Here is a 12,477-nt window from a genome sequence, read left to right on the forward strand (position 1 = left end):
TAAATTATTCTTGGACAAATTAAACGAGCCAAATAGAAGCCAATTTTTATTGGGAAGAATTCTATTATAGTTTGTAATAAAGGAAAACTAAAAAACATGCCATGCCACAAAATCCTTGGAAAAGTGGAAAGTATTTTAGGAAGAAGATGAAAAGCTCTCAACTTTCTATGATGCTTATTAAAAACTACTTTCAGTGAAGTGATTAGGAAAAAAATTGTCAAGTAAGCAGAGAAAAAAATTAGTTCTCAGACTTATCAGTATATCACAGAATTAGTTCTTTCCTCTTTTAGCACTAACATCCAGCTGATGGACCTGTCACCATAGATAAAGGCTATTTTGATTTTATACAGACTAGCTTTTAAATATTAATTTTCATGCAAAAGGAAAATAATTTTGTTGCTAAAACCTCCACCCTCCTTTCTGGCTCCTAATTCAAGCACAGAAAACTGCAGTTGTCACCCCAAAATGAAGTCATTTTTAGCCCTCTGTGTCTAATCCTGAAGAGAGACAGTAAAATAAATCAGCAAGGAGTAAAAGTAAAATTTGCAATAACCCGATACTACTGCCTCATCCTCCCACATCTCAGGACATAAAACTTACTGTCAGAAGAACTCACAGCATGAGAATTAATCAAGGAACTCTTAAAATACTCCAAGCACCTTCCTTCTGATGACTAATTTGCCTTTCCTATTGCAAACTACTAATTTTTTATCTCAATCGATATGTACAAATATACCTCCCCATCAATCACCCGGGGCAAGGACAAACTTCCACTATTTATGTAATACTGACTACAAGATGAAACAAAAATTGACTACAGCTAACCTGGGCTGGCGGGGACAGCCACAGGAGGGAGGGAGGGAAGGGGAAAGGAGGGATAGGAGCAGGTGCAATGCGCACCCCGGGGAGGAACAAGGGGCCGGTGGGAGCAGAATGCTTTACCAGGTAGCACACATGAAACAGAGGTGCAGGAAAACTTGAGCGTTGGTAAAGCAACAGAAAGAGTCAAAAAGAATCTCTCAGAAATGACCAAAAACCAGCTGAAGTCCTAGAGGGAGAAGTTCAGAATGAGCAGGAAAAGGGGAACAATATGTCTGAAAGGTAACAAAAGTGCCCAGAATTGCTCCATGGAGCAGGGAGAGACCAAAGAAGTACAGGTACGACTCAGATTAAATCAGTAATACCAGCAGAACCCAGGAGGATTTGGGGATGTAAAAATTGGGGAGGTTTTCTCTATCCAGTGGAACACATTAACAATCAAGGAGGATTGAGGAGGAAATCCATGGAAGCATTTGAAGATGGACTGAAACAGCACTCGCGTGTGATGTGCACATAAGCACATGCACATCCAACCCACGCGCATCCTACACATCTGGAGACAGCTGTGAGACATTTCCAAAATTTGTGGGCATGCCTGCAAAATCTCTGTAGAGCTCACAAAGCACTAGACAAGCCCAATGCCTCAGGCTGCCTCCAGATCTGCCCAGACCTGCTTTAGGGACTTGCAAACATGGCATGGTTTCAAACGTGCAAATCTTGGCTTATGAGCTGATGTGCATACTCCTCCTACACAAGACACATAAACCCCTGTTTTCTTATTATGGTTATGTCACTTCAAGGATGTGGAAACGGAATTCAAAAGATGTTTCATGCTAAATAGATACAAAGAAAACACATACTGGAAAGAAGCAGAAGTGGTCAGTAAGTCTCAGTCTCTGCTCCCTTGACACACTCCCTGAAGGAAACTTTTTCACTGGAAAAATAAAGAAAGCAAACAAGCAGAAGTATTTAAAGGGGGCTTATAAAAAAGATGGGGACAGACTTTTTAGTAGGGCCTGTAGTGATAGGACAAGGGGGAATGGTTTTAAACTAAAAGAGGGTAGATTTAGACTAGATATAAGGAAGAAATTTTTTATGCTGAGGGTGGTGAAACACTGGAACAGTTGCCCAGAGAGGTGGTGGATGCCCCATCCCTGGAAACGTTCCAGGTCAGGTTGGACGGGGCTCTGAGCAACCTGATCTAGCTGAAGATGTCCCTGCCCACGGCAGGGCGGTTGGACTAGACGACCTTCAGAGGTCCCTTCTGACCCAAACTATTCTATGATTCCATGATTTCAAGTCCTACGGTGCTCTCGCAGGCGCACTGGGTCTGGGCTCTTCCACTTTCCACCCAGTAAACTCCCTCCGCTTGGGTTGGGGTTTCTCTGGAGCACAAAGCTCTGCCCCCTCTTCCTTACCAAGAAATAAGATCACAGCAGCCATGGAGTCAAATATTGCAGGGGATTAAGTGCAGCAGAGAAAGGAATCAGAGAAGAAAATGGCAGCACAAAGCACTGGAAATATGTATCATGAATTGCCAAGCACCGACTCGGAGCAGAAGGATGTTGAAGTTGGGTCTGCAGATTTTCATGGGCAAGATCCATTTTTTACTGACAAAAATAGACCAATGGCTTAATCACCAATTTAAAGCCACTTTTGGCATAAACTCCTCCACTAATCACTCCACATCAACATACTTACTGGCGCTGTTAAGACAAAACAGAGCAGTAGACATGAAAGGATAGCTGATAGCCCAAAATAAGGAGATACAGGCAGCAAGGATCTGCTTTAGCAAGTGCTTTGGATGTGCTTAGTTTTGAAGACAAAGTTAGGCTGATAGACTTTAGTAGGACTGCACCTGTGAGAAAGTTACATTATTGAGGTTATAGATGTGCTTAATTACCTCAATGAAATATGGTCCAATTTGTTCATTTAAGTGAGCAAAGTAGTAAATCATGTTAAATACTATGGCACCGTGGTACTGCTTCTGAGCAAACTTGATTTTATGTAAAATGAAAAATTTGATTTCAGAGTTGAGGACTCCTACTGTCCCCCTTCTGCAGCACTTGCACACATTTTTCTCCCCTACAAAAAGTACATGCAGCACAATACAAAAGACTTTTAAGGGGATAAACATTAACCTCTGTGAGACAGGGCAGAGACATACATATAGATTTATGCTTATTTCAAAACTAGAAAATGTATTTCCCTAATCCTTTTGATGCTAATCAATTCAGTTCATTAAACCCTGGCTGAGAATTTAAAATCAGAAGGAAGTTTTCACATATTATTAAAACAAAACAACAGCAAAAACCCAAACCCACACAACCAAGAAAACCCTCCCCACTGCATCTCTTTTCCTATCACAAAAAGCCCCAAGAGACTCTAAATTTGACTCTTGGTACTACTAGTCAGATTGGTTTTATTAATTAAGACAAGGAACTTATTGGAATTTACCTTGAAAGACCACACAAGGTACATTATTAGAATAATGTACTTATAAAGAGTAGAAACAAAAAAGAAGTGTAATTGCAATTCATGCGATGCCAGTGTCAGAATAGGTTATTACACCCACACTGCTAACCTACCACATACCTCTAGCAAAACAAAGCACCCCTGTCTAGTCTTCTCAAGTTAAGGAATTTAATAAATGGAACAAAGAAAATAAATGTGAATCCTCTAAGAATTATAACATAATAAATACTTCCAAATTCGAATTATTTGAATGATTCTCATACATTGTAGAACATTTCAGACCATATTGTACCTGCTAACAGAAAACCAGACAGGTAGCTTTGTAATAGAATGACTGATGCTGTGGCCAAAAGGATTTTTTAATTAATCTATATTCACAGGACATCTTTTAAATTTCCCCTTTCTTTATACGAAGGGGGCCTACAACATTTCAAATAAGCTGAGCTGGAAGAGGTGAAAACTGCCCAGAGAAAGCGATACCCCATGTTTACACAACTCTTGTGAATGTCCTTGTTTCCCTTTGTTCGGTGGCTGCACAATGCCCCAGCCCTTGCCCATCGCTGGCGTACATCATACCTGGTCAGAATACATACGCTACCAAGAGCAGAAGGAGGACATATGGCAGGAAAGGCATGCCTTTGGTCTAGAGGGTATTGCACAGCAGTTCAGGACAGTTTATATTTGAAATAAGTCTGGCTAGAATTTGCAGACGGCTGTTTCTTGCTGTAGCTCTCAAAGTGTTGTAAATTTGGTTGCTACATCTGCTGTATTGTCCTCTCTTGCCGAATGCTCAAACAAGAAAATAAGAGCCTAAATCAGCTCCCTGAAAAAGAGAGAAAAAGCAAAGCTAAAATAGCTTAAGTCTTGGAAACGCTGAGGAAGACCTATACATTGAACACTTGTCCACTAATTTCATGTCCCAGTGAAAACTTGATCCCCTTTTAAACCCTCAGAAGGTGTAAAATTATTTTCAAAGGGAATCTTGCTACTTTGGAAAGTTGTACCTCGACTCAGTCTGATCTGTAGTGCCCCGCTCAAATTCTCATTCATATACACAATATCAGACAGCATTGTGTCTTAAGATTATTAGGCTATGCTGAATATTAATTTCGCTCTGTGCTTACAAAATGACTAAATCAGTGAATTTATTGGAGACATATTTAAGAAGGGGTATTTATGGATTAGGCACAGGTTTTAGAAATGAAATGGGAGACAATTTAACAAATCTATCAGGAATAAGATCAACAACTTAAAGTTTAAACCAATCATCTTGAGTATATATTTGAACTTGGATATGCAGATGTGGTGCACAAGTCCCAATGGTTCGGCAATACACTCAAAGGATCAACAGCCCTATAGACAGCTAAATTACTCGGAAAGCCAGGGAATTTATCAAACATGAATTTCAAAGTGGATTCTAGCCTGCAGGAAAAAATGGAAGTGCCCATTAATGTACATACAAAATAAATGTTGTCTGCAAGCTCATTCAACTATTTATTTTCGACACAGAACTGGCTAAAGATTTTTAATTTACATAAAAAGGTACAAAGACTGTAACCCCTTTGATGGAAGAGATGGGAATAAATATCATGCAAAAGAGGTTTTGTTTGTTTTTTAAAGAAGCACTAACAACCTCACAGGTACAACACAAAGGAATCATTTACGCTCTTTCACATCTATTAGTGCATTATTTATAGCTAACTCCAATTTGGGAACGTTAGCATTAAATATGTTTCTCACATGTAGAGGAAATTCTTACAAACTGATCATATATTATGGATGAAAATTGTAACAGCTACACTGAAACTAGTTAAAGCAGACATGTCTGAATTGAATGAACACTGAAGTATGACGGAGCCCTTGCTAAGTTAGGTGCTGCCTAACTAAGTATTTATTTTACTGACCAAACCAAAAAAAGAAGTTAAATTCATGTATTGTTGACAGATCATTTATCAAAAAAATTTGGTTTTAATAATGAAATATTTCACAGCCAAGATTAAAAAAAATAAAAATCATTTAATCATCCACAGGCCTTTCAGAACCAAGACCTTGCTTTGTCTATATAAAGGGAGGGGCTGAGCATCATTTAAATTGGAATAAATTAAACATAAATTATATATTATAAACTTATAATTACATATTTTTAAATAAAATATATATTTCAACCCTAAATGAAATAATCTTAAATCCTCCTAACAATTTTAAGATGTGGCCTATTGCTCAACACAAACCTGGCAAAACTGGCGTTCAGAAGAACATATCCCTCTTTCAAAAGAAACTTATTAACTATGTTGTAATTCGTGTGATTTATACCTTCGGTCTTGTGACTCAGGGAGGGTTTTTTAAAGCCTCAGACTACTTGAACCAAGTTGCTATGTCTGTGTCTCAGCTTTTTCTAAGGTTTAAATTAAGTCCTTAACTCTTTTCAGAACCAAAAAACAGATTAAGAGTACTTACTATTCATAATAATATCAGATTTCACTCTTCATTTTTAAAGACTTGTGACTGACGATACTGTGTTTCATAAAAATTGAATGGCACATAAGCTTTTTTTATTCACATCAAAAATACTCCTTCCATTCACAATAGTATCCATTGGCAAAGATCTGCTTGAAGACCCTGCCATTGCATTCACTAGCCTGAAAGCTCACACATGTGAACAAGACTAACATAAGACTTCACAAAACAGTATTTCAGCATTACCAAATTGTTGAAAATACTTTGTTATTTTGACTAATTTGGCCATAATACAAATGGTGTTGCATATTAAAGCAAGCCTGCACTGCTCAATGTGGCAAGATATGGACAAACTCAAGTGAGAGGGGGCTGGAGGCATCGAGATCAAGTCAGCACATCCCTCATCATGGACAGCTGAGACTTCTGACACTAACTACAGAGGAAGTCATAGGTAAGAAACACTTTACCTTTTTCAGTTCAAAATTTAAACACTAAGTAATTCCAATTCTGCAACACGTGTATCACTAAACAGTAGCCCTATTCTCCAACTGTGCTGAAACTGAGTAAAAGTAGAAGCAAGGAGATGAATTATAGCAGCAGTCCTACAAAATGACCTGCATGTGAAAACCCATATGGTGTGCGCAGACCACTTTGCAAGACATTACAAGCTGCAACCACCTCAATGCAAGGGGGATTATATCTGAATTTAAAAAAAAAAAAAAAAACACACAGGGGACTGTAAAGATTTATTCAATTTCCTCATAAACAAGAGGATGTTTGCTTGCGTGTTAAAGTTTTCAACATATTGGAAGACATTTGTATATAGGACCTGAGATGGAGGAAAAAATGCTTTATTACTTTATAATACATCACACATAACAAATATTTGTTTAACAAAGCCTGCATGAACCTCATGCATTAATCAAAATTGAATGTGGCATGACTTGTATGATTAACTCAAAAGTCATATTCCAAATGATAAATAAACTAATATTAACCTTGTGTGTTCATTAATAATGCAAGTTCTCGATAGTTCACAAACAGAACTGATACAGTTAATTGAAGGATTACATTTTTAAAATATTCATAATTAGAGTTTCAATGTTCCATTCATTCAGGATCCAAACCGATAAAATTGGCACATTCCAGGTGCTCTCCAAATTTAAGCCCATCACTTCTCTTCATTAGCCTCTTGATGTGCTTGCAGAAGCACTGAAGACAAATGTGATGTTAACATGGAAATAAACGTCATTACCTGTTCTTAAGGGAGGACTTCTTTACTACAAAAACAAAGTAAAGCAAACATTTCACCTTTGGTCACCAACTTATGAGACACTCAATCTGGTAGTCCATAGCCTTAAAACCAATATGATTTTTACCTAAGAAGCATCACAGAATCAAACTGCAAAGCAATATCAATACCATCCTATATTAACTTTGCACATGACCAATATAATGTATGTCCTGAGAGCTCAGACGTCTATCTTCCTCTTAAAAACAAAACAAAACAAAACAACACTAAAGCCCCACAGAAACAAAAAAACCCCACAGCTCTTACTCATAAATGTGTTGGGAACAGAAGCAGCAGAGCATTTCTGCCCACCGGCACCCATCAAGGGGCCATGAGCCAGACCAGCCGGAGGGGCGTCCACAGGCAGCGTGGTCCACGAGCAGGGCAAGGGCTGGCTGGCAGCTGGGAAGGTGCTTTTGCTTTTTTACCTCTATAAGCCAGCATTTATCCAATTAGGAGAATGAACAACATTGCAAACTCCTCTGAGACTAGGTAATAAACCTGTATCAGTACTGAAGTGGGCCAGACTCAGAGAAGCGATTTTAAATGTATTGTATCACCAAACCGCAGAGACGACTGATGTTTCACGGTGAGGGGAGTCTCCAGGTTTTCACTGCAAATATTCACCTACACCCCACACAAAATCTTGTCTGCCCACTCCTCTCTGAAGTATGACTTGGTAAATAATGTCAATGAACAATTTTGACAAAAATGATTGCTTTTAAGCCAAACTCTGTGGTTATTCTGTACTCAAATCCAAGTACATAGCTGGTTATGAAAGCCTATATGCAACCTATCGTGAACCAGTGCCTTTGTGCTTGTAAGCAAAGTGTAAGCTAATCACACCTACAAAGTCAAACATTCAGCATTCACTCTCCACAAAAGAAACTGAATATTTGCTTTGAATTTAGTTTTTTTTCCAACAAATATTCCTGACAATAAACTCTTTCATTAGAACACTGGTTAAAAAAAAAAGTTGTTATTATAAAGTGAGCAAGCATGTTGCCAAAACAAATGTGTTTTAAAATCTGAGCAAATACCAATGGAAAGTGCTTGGGTGTCAGATGCTGCCCAAGTTTTTGTTTATACACAGTTGGCCTAGGTACATATATATATATCCATGGCATTTTTTGCATCTACTGTCTTTAACGTATTAGCTGTATGAAAGTTATCATACCCATCAGTATCCAGAATAGAGGCAGAAACACAAGTAAATGACATCCTTACTACAGCATATTTTATGCCTTGTTTTTATTTCCTTTACTTGCCTTTCAGTGTAAACAGTAGATGTTGTTATAAGAGGTCAGTTTTATATGCTGGTGCACCACTGAACTGTTTAGGTTTAAAATGACACTACTGTTTAAGACCCAGTAATTTTCAGAACATATGATTTACTGCTCTGGCACTCTATAAGCCTCATTTCATACCTCCAAGAATGAACTAGTCAAAGTGTTAAATAAACATGAAGTATAAGGCTTGTTTTCTTTCCAAAAGTGCAAGCACTGTGTTACTCTAATGATTAAATATTGTTTAAATATACAACTGAGTGACTAGTTTCACAGTCGATTCTTTCCCTGTGCTTCATTTTATGTATTATTTTGTGTTCAGACAAAGGCTTTAATTAAGAAGCATAAAGAGTTTCTGAAGAGTGAAAAAGTAATGGTTTCATCTGCATTAAACTGATTATAAACAGTTACATTTCTGAAGAAAAAAGGCATCAGGGAAAAAAAAGAAGAAAAAAAAATCTTAACTAAGCCTGAATCCGTTTGAGGTGAAAGGAACTGAACCTGTCCTGCACTTCAGCACACACCTCCAAAGGGCCCAGGGCAAAGCAACCCCATTTAATGATATTCAGCAGCCGTGCCCTGAGCCAAAGGAATGCACACCGTCCCAAAATCTTCAATATGCAGAAGCTAACCTGTTACCAGGGGTGTGCGGAGGCACCAGTGCATCCCGCACCCCTCTTCCTGCAGCCCCGCTGCCAGGATCCCTGCTCATCCCTGCCCTCAAGGGATTTCATAGCCAACAGCCTTCGGATGATTTTTAAAACTCAGTGTATTTAGGAAAGTATCATCAGTCATGATGTTCCCAAGATAAAGAAGAAATACTGTTACCTCACTGCAATTCTGTGAATCTTAAAAAAAAAAAAATCACCTATGGAAACAGAGTACTAAACTAAGATCCTTGCTCCAACAAATTTTAAGCACGAGATTAGTAAAACTTTTTAATGCAAAGTAATACAGGTCATTAAATCCTCAGAAAGGTCTGTGCCATAGCAACAACCTCTCATAAATATTAGCACAATCAGCAAGAGGAAAGCCCCAAGAGGCAAAGGTGCCCATGTGACATCTTCAGTGAAACCCATCCTCCAGCGAAAGGGTTCAAGGCTTGTGTTTTCCGTATTTTTAAATGCAAGATTTTGAGAAAATGTATTTTTTTATGGCTGTGTCACAAAAAGAAAAGAAAAAAAAACCTAGGGGAGGAAGAAAAAGAGTGCTGAAATGTCAAAAAGAAGGTATCTTCAATTTTAAGTGCAAGAAAACATGTTCAATCTGGGTTTTGTCATTGCAGGCCTGATATCAAATTTACTGAAGTTTGTTGGAAGTCATTCCACTGACTATAAAGCACTTGGCATCAAAGCCTGTTTCTGGAAATTAAAATTATGCATGTAAAGTCATAGTACATTACAGACCAATGTTAACAGTGACTTAAATTCCCTCATCTACAACCCCGTTCCCAGATGCTTATAAATTTGCCAAACCTCATCTCAGACTGAAAAACCTCATTTCTGGATGATGCCTTTGACAGGCTGAATTTATCTGAGGTTTTGCCTTTTGCATCGATCAGTGGAGTTTCCAATCAGGACGGCTCCCTTATTGCCAGGAACCGGCGACAGGCGTGCGAAACAGCACCGCTGGGTTCCCTCTACCACGGCACAGCACCAGCCACCTCCGAACCAGGAGGATGCTGAAGTTGTTCAATGAAAAAGCTTCCAGAGTGGAAAGTAGGACTTGAAATTTGGCAGAAAAATGGCCTTTCTTTCAGTAATTTGAATTTGGGCAGATTTATGCAGGAACAGTCATGGGGGGGAAAGGAGGAGAACGAGTTTTTGGCTGTTCGATGAACTTTGGTGTGCCAGGCTGAGGGACTCCCACGGTAACTCCTGCCAAGCATGTTTGCAAACTTTGTGCTTGCTCAGACGTCACCTAACAGGAGGGGAGTTGTAGTAGAAAGCCTCATGGTTTGCATTACAGATTGCAAGTGATTCTTCGCCTGCATCTCATTGCCGCAAGGTGTGCATGCAAATACTGCACACTGGACCAAACGTGGGATGCAGCATCTGCACACGCGGGACTGCAATATCTACGGAGGTTCTTCTTCCTCAGTTTTCTGTCTTGGTGGTCTTAAATCAGACCCTTAACATCATTTGAATGTAGGGGGTGTTCTGCAGTTTGATATAGCTATACCTTTTACTAACAGTCACATCCTCCAGCTCTGACATGACTGAAAATAGAAGATCTGTAGGGAAATGTAGAATCTAGAGCCATAAGACACTGGGTTACAGTTCATGAGAATTTGCAATTTAAGTATATGATGACTGAAAAAGACGTAGATGCGCTGTGAAACGTATCTTTTATCCAATCCATCTGCAGGCTGGTTAATTAAAGCCACCAACATTCTGCAAAAAAAGAGTGTAAAACACAATTAGCAAGTGAGCGCTTCCTTATGTTAATGCAATTTATAACCCACACTGTTCTCCAACCGTTAAACATAAATGGATAAATAAATAAATAAATAAATAATAAAAAGTGGGGGCTTTTACATTTGAAATAGCGCATGTGCCAGTGTGCATGCAGCCCACAGCCCGGCTCAGCAAGCACAGGCACCGGCTTGTGGCCTAATCCTCCCTCTGGTAAAGCCCTGGGCTGTCAACCCGAGGTGGTGGGATCTACAGAGGTGCAAACCACTTTTCCGTGTAAAAGTGCAGATAATTATGAGAAACATGGAAAAAAATCAGATCAATAAGCTATTCACTGTTTTCCATGATGTTGAGATTTCTCTATGAAATCGCTAAGAAAAAAACCAAACAGTATTCCCATCAAACCTTCCTTTTTCAGGAAGCAACATCTGAAAAATATATAGGAGAAAACTGCATCATAGGATGCACAGAGTGCTAGAGGTGTTATCCCGTGCTGGAAAAATATTGGAGGGAACTTTTAAGTACCCTACCTGATACAATAAAAATACCAATATAGTATGTCCTAAACTTTGTGTTCTTCATTTAACAAAAGACACTGCCACAGATAAATATCAGAACAGATTTGTTAATGCTGCACTATTGGCAGCTAAAAACAGATCACTGTAGACTGGAAGACTGAACAACTGCCAACTGGTAATAAATGGATGGCTCAGCCTAAGGATTTACTGCCAATGGGGGGAAAAAGGAGAGCTATGTGAGCAGAAATAAACTGAAAGACTTGAAGAAAACACAAAATTTCTTGCAGGCTTCCTTCAAAATACAAATTGGTTGGCAACAGCCAGGGGAAGGAAAGAGAAACCCCTAATAATCTGAAGAAAGTCACTGGGCTCCTCCTCTGCCCAGATCCCCGTGCTGCAGCAATACATATAGGCAAGTCTTCCCAGATAATAATAAAAATTAAAACAAATCTTTTTTTCAGATAACATTTGTTTAAACTGCATGTGTCCAAGCAGAGACACAGCTCTTCTGTCTTAATCATCACAGGCAGAGATGTTCAAACAAATATCTTGCACAGGTGTACAAGAGGATGGGCTAACTCAGAGAGACACCAACACATGCTGGTCCTCCCCAGGTGTGGGCTTAGCACTCCTCTGCGCCCTTCAAGCCCTGTGGTGCAAGGCTTTAATTGGATTTAAGGACTTCTTCAACTATTTAAATGACTCACATTTTTTGTTGGCACTGAAAGAGTCCCTTGGGATGCACTGAGGTCCTCCCGTTGCGTGACAACATCTTTAAAAAGGGGGTTGAGAATTTATGTATAGAAATACTGCTGGTCTTTCCTTGGCTGGTCTTGCCATTTCATGGCTTATTACTTTTTCTTAATATAAAGATATGCATATATACATGTTGAATATACATATAGACATATAATTATACACATAGTAAGAAAATACCCATCAAGTGTTCACGGCCACAGAGCTACCCTGCCCAAGCTGCGCTTGCTGTGGGACGGATAGAGTCATAGAATCATAGAATCATTAAGGTTGGAAGAGACCTCTAAGATCATTGAGTCCAACCATCGACCCAACACCACCATGCCCACTAAACCATGTCCCTAAGCACCTCATCTACACGTCTTCTAAATACTTCCAGGGATGGGGACTCAACCACTTCCCTGGGCAGCCTGTTACAATGTTTAACCACTCTTTCAGTAAAGAAATTTTTCCTCAGGTCC

This window comes from Aptenodytes forsteri, unplaced genomic scaffold, assembly GCF_000699145.1.
Source record: "Aptenodytes forsteri isolate BGI_AS27 unplaced genomic scaffold, ASM69914v1 Scaffold15, whole genome shotgun sequence".
Lineage (NCBI taxonomy): Eukaryota > Metazoa > Chordata > Aves > Sphenisciformes > Spheniscidae > Aptenodytes > Aptenodytes forsteri.